The sequence below is a fragment of the Artemia franciscana genome, chromosome 4 (assembly GCF_032884065.1).
Source record: "Artemia franciscana chromosome 4, ASM3288406v1, whole genome shotgun sequence".
Lineage (NCBI taxonomy): Eukaryota > Metazoa > Arthropoda > Branchiopoda > Anostraca > Artemiidae > Artemia > Artemia franciscana.
In genome coordinates this window covers 56,566,623-56,579,853 of record NC_088866.1, presented here as the reverse complement: position 1 = coordinate 56,579,853, position 13,231 = coordinate 56,566,623, and the positions used below count along the sequence as shown (strand labels likewise).

At 34.8% G+C, this 13,231-nt stretch overlaps 1 long non-coding RNA gene across 2 annotated transcripts in view; it reads right to left on the bottom strand.

The window, feature by feature from the left end:
* Positions 1-13,231, bottom strand: part of LOC136026645 (uncharacterized) — a 580,251-nt gene that overhangs the window by 58,253 nt on the left and 508,767 nt on the right. The window contains exon 1 of one of the 2 annotated variants that reach the window (XR_010617365.1): positions 7,161-7,331. The exons of the other annotated variant lie outside the window; for it this stretch is intronic. This is a non-coding gene — a long non-coding RNA (uncharacterized LOC136026645). Of the gene's footprint in view, positions 1-7,160; positions 7,332-13,231 lie in introns of those variants that run through there. 2 annotated transcript variants of the gene reach the window in all.

The following is a 13,231-nucleotide window of genomic DNA, read 5'->3' as shown; positions in this document are numbered from 1 at the left end:
AAATTATATTTCCATACTACCAATATCACTGCTACTACCACCACTACTGCTACCAGACTACTTTACTTACAATATTGAGGGGACATCCAAGTTAAAGCAAAAGACCTCAGCGCAAGGGCCTCATTAGATTGGAAATTGAGCAATTAGTGCTCTATTATTAATACCTTACTAGCCTAAATAAGACTTAACAGCTTCCTTATTTATCATGAGCCCTACTCCCTGTCTTTGTATCCCATCCTTTCTGCCTGAGTAAACAAGTTCTATATCACCTAATTTCATGCTTCCTATCCTTGGGATATGAGTTTCTGAAACCCCTAATAAGTCCAGTTCAAATCGTCTGAATTCGTCAGTCAAAATGTCGATACAAAAGTCATTTCTTAACGTCGTAACATTCCAAGATCAAATTTTAATGTTCTTTAAATCATTGAAATTAAATGGCACCAGCAAAAGTAATGATCTCGGATACCTGTGCAGGACATGGATCAGCATATCGTCTCAAGTCTACACCGAAGCCCTTGATCTCGCTTAGAACCGGACAGCAAGAAGTCCCTGGGACCTCCAGTATAAAGGGATCCTGGGTTCCTTTGTGCAATACTGGGTCCATCCTGGTTACAATATGGTTTTTGGCACTTGGCGACGCTCTTCTATCAACAAGAATCAAAATCCTGCACAGACAGTCCCAAGCCTACTACCTACGACTTATTGTATAATCATGCCTACACACATTAAGCTACTACGGGGAGGCAACTCATAGTAGATAAATTAGCTAGGCAAAGGTTTTTCAGCCCGAAAACACCCGTCAAAACAAACCAAGCCCAGAATAATTATCAATTAACCATTAAATAAAGAGGAAGGTCACCTCACCAAAAGGCAATACGTGCACAATACTGTTAATACTGTAATTACTGCTGCATCTACTTCCATTACTACTACATCTGATGTTACAACGAGGACTGAGAGGAAAATTTTATAACATACAAATTATCAAAAGCACATATCAACCATGTCATAAAAAAGCTAATTGTATTAAGCTGAAACTTCTAGGATATGATGAAAGAGATGTTCTACTGATGAAAATGCAATATGTTAATGCTAATACTGGCAATATCAATACTGCTGCTGTGACTGCTATTACAACTGTGCCTAAGGGTATGAAGGTGAAATTTTCAAGGACTTTTGAGGGGGAAGGTGAACTGAATCACCCCACCCATTGTGTATGCAGTTTGTCAAAAGGGTATAACAGCAATATCTTTGGAACAGTTTGGTTTGGAAGTTGATACGAACAGGGCTTGTTGTGAGGGATTTGAACTAACCAAAAAAAATTTTTTTCATTCTAATGCTGCTGCTTCTTTCCCCCTACTACTACTGTCACTATTATTAATACTTCTATTACTACTACTATCACTAAATCTTACGCTACTACAATTAATTATATTGCTAATACTACTTCTACTGCTATTAAAGGTAAGGTTATCAAGGCAAAAATTTTGGGACATACAGAAACTAAATAGAACCAATTTGAAACACACTATGCTCACACAGGTTGTCAAGCGGGCGCATCATAAATGCTTCAGAAACGGTTGATGGTATTTAGCTGAAACTTTCAGAGTGTATTAAGGGGGATGTTGAAGAAACCAAAGGTGCTATACACATAGTGCTGCTAATGCTGCTACAGCTATTGTTACTGTACAATCTAAGGGTATTAAGGTGAAGGTTTTAAGGAATATTTAGATGTTGAACTAAATCAAAACAAACTATGATGATTTGGACTTTCAAAGAGGTAACAAAGCAATATCTGAAGAACAAATAATATTAATAAGCTAGACCTTTAAGGGTTATGTTGTGAGGGATTTTAAACTGACCAAAAGGCACTATGTATATACTTTAATACTACCATTACAGTTACTGTAACTAATGACCGTAAAGGTATTACAGTAAAACTCTTAGGGAAAGTTTAGGAAATATTAAAATTAGAAGAAAAAACTGTATGCATGCAGGCTTTCAAAAGGACATATAAGAAATATCAAAGGCAGTATCACTCTATAATTGCTAGAAATGTCATTGAAAATTTTAAAGGAGCTAATTCGCCTGGAAATTAAAAGTTCTGGTGGCCTTTTTAAGAGTAAAAAGAGATTGGAGTGCAAGCAGCCCTTCTCTCAAGCCCATTCATTTTCCGGACCCATCCAGTCAAAATTTTGAGACAACCATTTTGTTCATTATAGTAAAACAGTCCAAGACAAAACTGTGTCTTTAGGGATCCTGGGTATTTCAGCCCCCTACAATCATGCAATGGGCCCAGTATCCCTTAAAACCAAACGTTGCTTTAAACTAAATCAAAAGACATCGTATTTATGGCACCTCAGCAATGTATAAGACACTTCAATAAGACACCACAGCGATGTATCGAGAGCGAGTAGGGGTATAAAGTTGAAACTGTTGGGGATACTACGATTACTACTTCTGTCCTTGTCAAACTTGTCCTACTTGTCAAAGAGCATAGATAGAATCTTTTGGAAATAATCATGTTTTATTTTCAGGTCAACTTCAGGAGTTGTAAAATTATATTAAAAAGTACTGTTTTTGTCAAAATGGAAAAATGTAGAAAAAGCTTCTCCAACATTCGAATAGCAGCCCAAAATATGTCCATGAAAAAGACAATGTCAGTATAAAAGAACAGAAATTACCTTAAAAAACTCATTCCAAAAACAATTTTTTCAAAGAAAAGTAAAGAGCTCCATTAAGTCAAAAAGGAGCGGGAATAAAGTCAAATAATCTTCTAATTGTAAAACTACCACAAATCACTACCAATAAATAAATAAAACTCAAAACGAATGGAAATTAAAATAAATAGCAGAGTCAAACTGAGAATGAGTGAAAATTAACATTAGTACGGCTGTTAACCCACTTGCCTTCTCAAGACCAGCACATAATTTGCGCCTCACTGAAAATGTTTTAAATGTTTTCACTTTTTTTAATAGGCATATGTCGAATAAAATGACAATCCACGGTCATTTGTTTGTTTTTTGTTTTTTGTTTCTTTCAGTAATGCTTAAGTTATGTTCTGGTCTTCAGAAGGCATGGGGCTTATCAGCCGTACTGATGTTAATTTTTGCTCATTTTGACTTTGACTCTGCTATTTATTGTAACTTCTGTTCGTTATGAGTTTCATTTATCTATTAATAATGATTTGTGGTACTTCTACACATGGAAATTTACTTGACTTTATTTCTGCTCATTTCAGGTTTGACAAAGCTCTTTAGTTTCCTTTGAAAAACTTGTTTTCGGGAAAAAGTTTTTTACAAAAGTTTTTTATAATTTCCAAATTATATCCGTATGCATATAAAATTAAAAAAGGTGTTGGACAAGGATTTTTATGTTACAAACAGACACAAAAACCGGAATCGGATGGTTTTAGCCTCTATACGGGGTAATTGCAACATCTACGTCAAGTCAACTTCTGAACTAAATACTGAATCTCCAGAGACAGCAGTGCTTAAGAAGATAAAAGGTGAATTACGGCATATACTCTTTCTTAACAAAGCCGGTGCTACCCCTCGTGGCAGCTGCCATGATCTGTTAGGTCTTAATAATAAGAATAATAATTTATTTATAACCCACATCATAACAAGTTATGGCACTTATGGAGTAACACAAACAAAGGAAAAAAAAAGAAAATGAAATACACTGCAAATGAAAATGAAATACTTTTGATGAGGTTAAAGTACATTTTAGTCCCAAGGAGGTATTAAAGCCTCAGTTCTTCCTCCCTTATTTGAAATATAAGTTACACGGCGCATAAGATCAAAAACTTTAACACCAGAACACGGCCATGGAGAAGGAATATTCGTTCCATTTTTTCAATTGAGAGAGATGCAAACATCCCCCTTTTAAAAGCTTTAATTTCTTAGTATATATGAATTTAGATTAGGTTTACAAACAAATCATATTTGGAACAAGTGATTTTTATTCTAAAACATCGAGAAACTCACGATCTGGGGTTGATCAATATGACAGTTGAAAAGCTTGTTTCGTCTGTTTGTATACTGAACTCCTTTGCACTCAAGTGTGATATGGAATTTGAATGCACTCTGGTGTATTTTAGTTGTAGACAAAAGTAAATCCTAATACAGTTCCTATATAATGATGTTTTCAAATAAAATCAAAATGATAATTGGTTTTTAATCCAAAATAAATTATCCATATACCCATAAAATTGGCAAAAGTTTACTTAGACTTGTTTAAAGACAAACAGTGATTATGCTATTATTGATTGTCTTATATATATTATCATATATTTATGGATTGTTTAACAATATATTATTGATCTACCGTTGTTGTAATGTTATTTTTGAGAAAACTAGTTTTTTTTATACTACTCGGTGAGCATTGACCGTATGAATATTCTTTATACACAGTACACAACATTAATGATTTTGAATAGGTTTCGTCTCGTCATTCAAGGGTCAGTCACATGTTAACTATTCGAGGCTACGTTGAGCACGTTTAGAAGACAAACAAAGGAGAAAATTCTAGAAAAGTATTTGACGCCTGTTTTAATTTTATAGTATCATCCAATTTCTGGGAAGTAGCAACAGGTACTTTCTGTTTATTTAAAGGATTATTTAGGGTATTTTGGGGCTTATCAATAGCAAGTTTTATTCGATGCTACATTTCTGCATGTTAAGGTTTTGTTATTCATAAAATCACCTTGAGCTTTTGGGGGACGATTTTTTCTCATAGAACAGCGCCATCTAGAATGTGACCATATTTATCAATATTACTAGATGATAACCATTATTGAAATTTTTGATTATTTCCAGGTATAAACAGTTTCAGGTGATATACAATAAAACTTTAATAAACGAAATTCGCAATAATAAAGCATGGTATGATAGACGATTATTATATATGATGAAATAATCAGGACATGATAAACGTGACTATAATAATGCCATTAAAAATAAAAACAATATCATCTAATACTGAACATGCTAATTACTTTAGCCTTGTTTGAAGCAACACCATTGGGTGAGAAGATAGTAAAAACTTTAAAAAAAAAAGTTGCTGAATTATCCTTATAATTAGTATTGAAGTCACAGCATATCAATATGGTTATTCAACCCCACAATTATTCGGCCGGTTTGAGGGTTTATTTGGCCTATGTATATAAATTAACATTAAATCAGCTAAATCAGCAAAACCAGTAAATTTAATTGCAGCACAGTAAGCATGCACTGAAATAACAAAGCCCTCTGACGAGCTATCTAAGGAATCTTAGAAGGTCAGAGGCAACGCCAAAGCGTTTTTTAATTAGGGGTGATTATACGAACTTTGGAGAGGTTTTATTCGATTGGAAATCGAAAGTTCTGAGGGTTAAAAGTCACTGGGGGGCAACTAGGACCCAACCCCGTTTTTGCCCAAATGCTTCCGATAAAAATTTAGAGATAACCACTATGTTAAAAATGCTTCAAAGAAAAGATGAAAAAACTCAAGAGTCGACGAAATCCCCCAGAACCCGGGGGTAAGTTTTGTAAGTTATATCGTGGGGGATATAAGGTTGTTATGGAAGGGGTGGCCATATAAACTTCAGAGTAGGCTCATTTGATGGGAAATTGAAAGCTGCAGCTTCATTTTGAAAATTCGAAGGTAATCGAAGGGTATTTAAACCCCAACCACGTCTTTTTCCCAAAGGTATCCGAGTAGAATTTCGAGATAGCTGTTTTTTTTTCAAAATAGTCCAAAGATAAGATATCAAAGACTTTGGGATCAAAGCAACCCCAACAGCCTGTAAGAACGTTGTAAGTTGTTCCCCAAGGGCATGTAAGGTTCTTATAGAAGAGTTGATTGCTTAAATTTTGGAGGGGGCCGAAATGATCTGAAATTAGAAGTTCTAGTTTCTTTTAAAAGTCAAAAGTGATCAGAGGACGACAAACCCCTGGACGCCCTATTTTCCAAAATACATCTGGTTACATTTAGAAATAGTTATTTTGTTCAAAATAGACAATAGACCATATAACAAAACCTCTGGGTTTACATAACCCAAGGAGGCTAAGGGGGAGTAATGTATGCTGTGGCTCAAAGGCACGTAAGGTTTTTGTGGAAGCGTTGTCGCATAAACTTCGGAGGGAGCACTTTATATTAGAAGTTGAAAGTTTTAGTTCTATTCAAAAAGTCAAAAGTGATCAGAGGGCAGCTAGCGTCCCCTTTCACAGCCCTTTTTCCCAAATGAATTCGATAGGTTTTTAAGAAAATGGTGGTCAATGAAACTTCCAGTTCATTTTTAAGATTAAAACTGGATCAGAGGTTAACTAGTCGACCTCCATCCTTTTTCTCCAATGTGTCGATTCGAAATTTTGAAACACCTATTTTGTTCAGAATAGTCCAAATGTAACTTGTAAATTTTTAACATATAATGTTTTAGTGGGAGAAATGGTCGTACTAACTCTGGAGGAGACTCCTTCGGTTGGAAGTTGAAACTTCTAGTTCTTTTTTTTTAGAATCAAAAGTGACCAAATGACAACCAATCTTTCCCTATCCCTAGAATTTGGTCTAAGTTTTGAGATAGCCAATTTGTTCAAATTGTCCCAAGCTCAAATAACTATACTTCTGATATGGAAATCCCACCCCAAGTCCTGAGGAAAAGGGCTGTAAGCTCTGCAAGTTGTTGATTGTTACTTTGATACATTGTTTGCTTCGATACTTGAATATACTTATTTACAGGGCAACTTTTATCTACGGGGTAAGGACCGTAAGTTATACAAGTTACTTTGATGTATTGTTTACTTTGACACTTTGTTTACTTTGATCCTTTGTTTCTTTCATGTTATTACTTCGATAATAGTTTCGATGCCTCGGTGAAACATTGACGTTGTAAAAAATTTGATTTTAAAATAGGGAATTCTGAAACACTTCTAACTTTGGTAATCAAAACAAAAACAAATTAATTAAAAAAAAATTCTGAAAAAGAACTTTTTCGAGGAAAAGTAAAGACCATGTTAAACTTAAGATCAGTAAAAATGAGAATCTACAATAATTCAAGCTCAAAACGACCAGAAATTGTCATTAAAGAATAAACAAAAGCAGGAACGAGCAAAAATTAAATAAACAAGCAAACATACAAGAAGTACCATATAAATGAATAAATAAATAAATGTACTTACCAAAAAATAAATTTTAAACGACACTAGCTCAGCATGTCAAAATTTTCCACCTGAAAATAAATTATATAAAGAAGAAGCTTTGAAAATTACTGAACTGGGGAATACATGTCTGAAAATTACAGAACTGGAACTGGAATTATAGAGCTTAAAATAAGCATTCACACATTTCCTACCGCAGCCACAAACTAAATCATACAGTATACTTATTCTAGCAAATGAGCAATTTTCTGTACAGCGCTTGCACGAGTAGTAATCTGGGGCTACATTTTCTGGGAGTGCCTTAAGAGTGGTCACAGTGGTTTTCAAGAAACTGTGATTTTGTTCAGTTGTCTTGTATGAAAATGTCCGACTGGAGGTTAAAACACTTAGCATGACACTCAAAGGTAGCGTCTGATGATGGCAGATATTTGAACTCCCTCTTTCGAAGGGATGAATTAACTCAACAAATTCAGGAGAGGTAAGGAGGTGTGTATCTATTCCATATATGGTGACAGCTACATTCCTGAGAATAAAAAGATTGGTTTCTTGCACAGAAGAATAAAGCTTTGACCTTTGAAAAGCAACGCGATATGTTCCTGCAATTCCCATTTCTCGACAGCCTTAGACACCGTTATTTTTCCTTTAGAGAGCATCAAACCAACCTTACGACAGCCAGAAAGTGCATGAAGAAGGCAGACAAGAAAAACTAGATCGTTAGGTATATTCCTGCAAAGTGATGGACAGGCAGTGAATATTCATAGAATCGGACAAAAAAACTCTGTTCTCACAATTTGAGCGGTGTCTAAGGAGTAGCTTATAACGGTGTAGCAAAAGAACAACAAATATCTCTATCATTCCCATAACCATATACAATACCAATACCTCTCATCAAGCAATCTATCTGCAATACAATTCTAATATCTGCTTCTTTATAGGTACAACTCAGACGTTGTTCAAAGTATCCATACTTCCAATTCTGCTAAGCACAGCTATTAACATCTTGCCTTGAAAGCCTCCAGAGAGGTTGACACTGAAAGGTGTTTGGATTGGCACATGGAGTAATTTTTCAAATTATCTTCAGCTCTGAAGGATAACATTACCTTCATTGTTCAAATATCCAAATAATCAATCATATCTATCTGCAAGGACATGCATTTCTTCAATTCCATCGTTAAAAGACTCAAAAGAAGACATTTTTGCTATGGGTATCTTTGATTAGTTACCGATACAATAAGTGTATGCCTTCTGAGTATGGCATCAAGTCTATCTTTCCTTAAGTAAGTCGAGTCACTGCTAATCTTGAAGTCAATGGGCCGCTTATTCAAATTACTATTGTTTTTTAAATATTCTAGAATAGCTTACATGATTCCTACCCAGAAATGGTCCTTGTCTCAAATACAGAAGGTGCATGTGAGATAGAAAGATAATTCTTCAGATGCTGAAAACTTGTATTACCAGTAATGTCAACATACCAGTACGCATAGTAACCGCATGCAACTAAAGAAAGAAATATTTAACCCCTTCTGGCAAGCAGGCTATCCCAGTCACCCTATCTTTTACCAAGCAAAAACTACAAAAAAATTAGTATCATTTCTTTGGACTATTTCCAGAACTTGCGGGCTTCTGAGCATGCGCTAACATAATCAAATATTCCCTATCAAGTTCATTGAAACCCAAAAAGTTCATTGAAATAGCAAAAATACCCATGCTGAGGACAAGTTCAGAATATGTTGCCGGATTTTTCACTTTTACGGCATGTGCGATTTCATATAAAGCCTGGTCACATGTAACAGTGGTATTATTCCACGCCTCTTCCAGGATTGCTGGATTAGAGGGAGAGTGAGGAGCCTCTGAACGGTGCTCAGGGGTGTAGCTACAGAATTTTCATTGGGGGGGGGGGGGGGGCGGGAAGAAGTGCTTTCGACTCAGGTGCTTTTTCAGTGGTAGTGAAGAAAAGTAACTATTTAAAAACACGCTACTTGGTAAATTTAAAAGCATTACACAATACATTATAAACAATAAACACACATTGAACAATTATATATATAAGTGCTGGTGCTTGGCTTTTACTAAAATTGTCAGCAATGAGCTGCTGCAGACGACAGTAGTATAGCGTGAACAAGCTTTTTGGGTGGGCAAAGCTAAATATCGCATACACTTGGTTTTTTTGAGCCAGATCCACCACTAATGCTGCAGTATATAACCTCCCTTCAATTCTCCCTGCCCTAAAGCCCAACACAGGATACTCAATCTCATAATTGGACCAAACTCTATTCTAGTAGCCCTGGGTATTGCGCTGTTTATTTGCTCGTAATTTTGAACGGATTTTGACTCAGTAAGACTTAATATGTTGTAGTAAACTTTTAACATACGAGATTTGTTGAAATTTTATTTTGTATTGAGCGCTGTCTAAACAAAGATACAGGATAAGTCAAAGCATTAGTATAGTTTGTGTAATATTATATTGCGACATATTCACCATATTAAAATAGCGAACGTCTTTAAAGCTGAAGAGTATCCTAAAAATAAAGTTAGAATTATTAGCTTATCCGTTTGGCATTCTTTGACAAAGAATGTCCAGAAAATCTTAACAATTCTTGCCATCATTACGGTAGAAGCCTTAAGCTAAGTAAAAATGCCCAGGATGCTAATTGGAAGAGAAAATTGACTTCTAGAGTTTGAAATTTTCCTTACTCTTTGTATCGTTTCTTAACGATACATTTAATATCGTTCTTATGTCTATAATTCCCTTCACAAGCTAAGTTCGGTCTTTTAGTGCTGTGTAATAAAACTGATCAAACAGTTCGTGGCAACGAACTGTAGTAGGGAGTGACCCGGCTCAATAGTAAACGAAACTCTAAAAAACGGAATTTTGATACTAACAGATACATCAAAAGAATCAGATTTTTATGCTGATTAAATATATAAGTTTCATTAGATTTAATCTTACTCATCAAAAGTTACAAGCCTGAAGCCAAGACAGATTGTCCAGGTTTTAATTTTTAAAGAATTTAATTTTTGAATTTAAAAGAAAGGGAATAGTTGTGGGAAAAGTGGAAGTCATGGCCAATTGTAGAAAAAAGCCAAGACAGATTGTCCAGGTTTTAATTTTTAAAGAATTTAATTTTTGAATTTAAAAGAAAGGGAATAGTTGTGGGAAAAGTGGCCAATCATGGCCAATTGTAGAAAAAAAGTCATGGCCAATTGTAGAAAAAAGCCAAGACAGATTATCCAGGTTAGTGCAGGATTTTCTAGCACTATTTCAAAAAAAAAAAAAAACAATGAAAAATAAATATGAATAAGTTTTTTCCACAGAAAGTAAGGACCAGCATCAAAACTTAAAACGAACAGAGATCATTAGGCATATGGGGGGCTCATATCTTCCTAAATACCTCGCGCTTTACACTAAAGTATTTTTAGTAATTTCAACTATTTATTCTATATCCTTTGTGATTCAGGGGGTTAATCTTAAAGAATTGGGACAAAATTAAAGCTTTAGTGTAAAGAGCGAGGTATTAATGAGGGGATAAACCCCCTCATATACATAATATGAGGCTGTTCCCTCCTCAACGTCTCGCTCTTTACGCTAAAGTTATTTACTGTATTATAAATTAGAATTGAGAGAAAGAGTCAAACTTTAGCGTAAAGAGTGGGACGTTGAGAAGGAAACAGCCCCTTTCATACACAGAGCAATTTCTGTTCCTTTTAAGTTTTAATGTCGCTCCTTACTTTCAGTTAAAAGAAAACTAGTTTTTTTTTTGTTTATTTAATAGCAATAGAAAAAGATAATGCGTTCGCACTGCTTATATGTGAGCATAAAATTTCGTTTAAATTTACTTTATTTTATTCTCATAAGACATTTCGTACAGCATGATCATGTAGAGTCCCACAAAAGTGGGACTCTCCTACATGATAATGTAGAAGGTCCCACAAATAGTGCTGGTGTTGTGTGAAATGGTGTTGTGTTGTGTGACTAATATCAGTAGTAATTCTTAGCACATGACAATTTTTCTTCTTTTTTTGAGCTGGTTAAAAGAAATATTAAGATAAATGAAAATAGCAAGAAGTCAGTATGGTATTATACACAGAGGCAGTTCTACATATATGGGTCAGTATTTAAATCTGAAACGTAAAGAACAGGACGTTATTAGCGCTTATAAGGCATTTCAATGACAAATAATAGAATCCGAGTTTCAATTAAATATTAGAAATTAAAATTAAAATAATTAAATGATTCCAGAAGCGGAGCCCTCTTTACCAAATTCTATGTTCAAACTACAACCAATCTGACCTATTTAGTTATCGATTAAAAAAAATTCCACAAAATAAGTTTTTCAAAGAAAAGTGGTGAACTATGAGCAGAAATAGAATTTAATAATCTACCAAGCGTAAAACTACCATAAATCAGCGTTTATAAGTAAATGAAACCAAAAACAAACAGAAATTAAAATAAATAACCGATTCAAACTCAAAACAAGCGGAAAGTAACATGATTAGGGTTCACAACCCCTGTGCCTTTTCAAGGGTAGAACATAATTTGCACATTACTGAAAAAAAAAAATACAAATTAACATGCATTTTCAGTTTAATATACGTATGCTGATATTTCTTCCTTAAAATCTTGCTTTTTACGCTAAAGTTTGATAACTCTATTTTTTAAAACAATAATAAAAAACTTTAGCGCAAAAAGCAAGATGTTGAGGAGGGGACAACCCCTTTCATATACGGAATAGTTTCTGTTCGTTTTAAGTTTTAAAAGGACACGAACCCGCTCTTTACGCTAAAGTTTGACTCTTTCTCTTAACTCCACTTTTTAAAACAGTAAAAAACTTTAGCATAAAGAGCGGGGCGTTGAGGAGGAAAACCCCTTTCATATACGGAATAATTTCTGTTCGTTTTAAGTTTTAATGTCGCTCCTTACTTTCAGGTATAAAAACTTGTTTTTTATTTAATTTCTGAGCGTTTTTGAATTAATGCATGTTTTGATTTCGGCTCTCCACAGATTAATAATTAAAGCGAAGTTTGCATATTAATATATTTTTTTTTTTGCTAAATGGCTTTCTCATAGTTTTAATCGGAAGATTTTGAGAGAAAAGGAGCGGGGGAGGAGACCTAGCTGCTCTCCAATTTTTTGATTACTTAAAAAGGTAACTAGAACTTTTAATTTTTTTACGAACGTTTTCATTGGTGAACAATGTACGTAAATTACGAATTAACTTATGTAACAAACTTCTATATTCGTATGTTTTTATTACGTATATGAGGGGATTCACCCCCTCAGCAATATCTCGCTCTTTAAACTAATGCTTAAATTTTGTCCCACTTCCTCAAGAATGACCCCTGAATCACAAAGGCCGTAGAATAAATAGTCAAAATTACTAAAAATACTTTAGCGTAAAGAGCGAGTTATTACGAGGAGGTGTACCCCTTATATGCGTAATAATTTTGGTTCGTTTTAAGTTTTATTGCTGCTCCTTACTTTCAGCTGAAAAAAACTTTTCATATTTATTTTTTCATTGTTTTTTTAAATAATGCTAGAAAATCCAGCGCCCCCTTCATTGATCTTCTCTTCCCCCATGACAAATTCCTCCATGGAAAGATCCTCCCACGTAACCCCCCTCAACTTCTCCCCCCCCCCCAGAAAAAACAAACAAAAAATACCCCTGAGTACGTCTGTACACTTCTCAATAACCGTTACTATATGTAAACACTGGTCAAAGTTTGTACTTGCAAGCCCTCCCACGGGGACTGTAGGGGAGTAAGTCGTCCTCAGAGACATAGTTATTAGGGTTTTCGACTACGGTGAATAAAATAGCTATCTGAAAATTTTGATCCGTTGACTTTTTGTTGAATTTTCATTTTCCGTTGAATTTGGACCTGGTGACTCTGAAAAAAATGAGCGTGGTAGGGGGCCTAGGTGCCCTTCAATTTTTTGGTCACTTAAAAAGGGCACTAGAACTTTTATTTTCCGTTAGAATGAGCCCTTTTGCGAAATTCTGGGACCACTGAGTCGATACGATCACCCCTGAAAAAAAAACAAAAAAAACAAATAAACACGCATCCGTGATCTTTCTTCTGGGAAAAAAAATGCG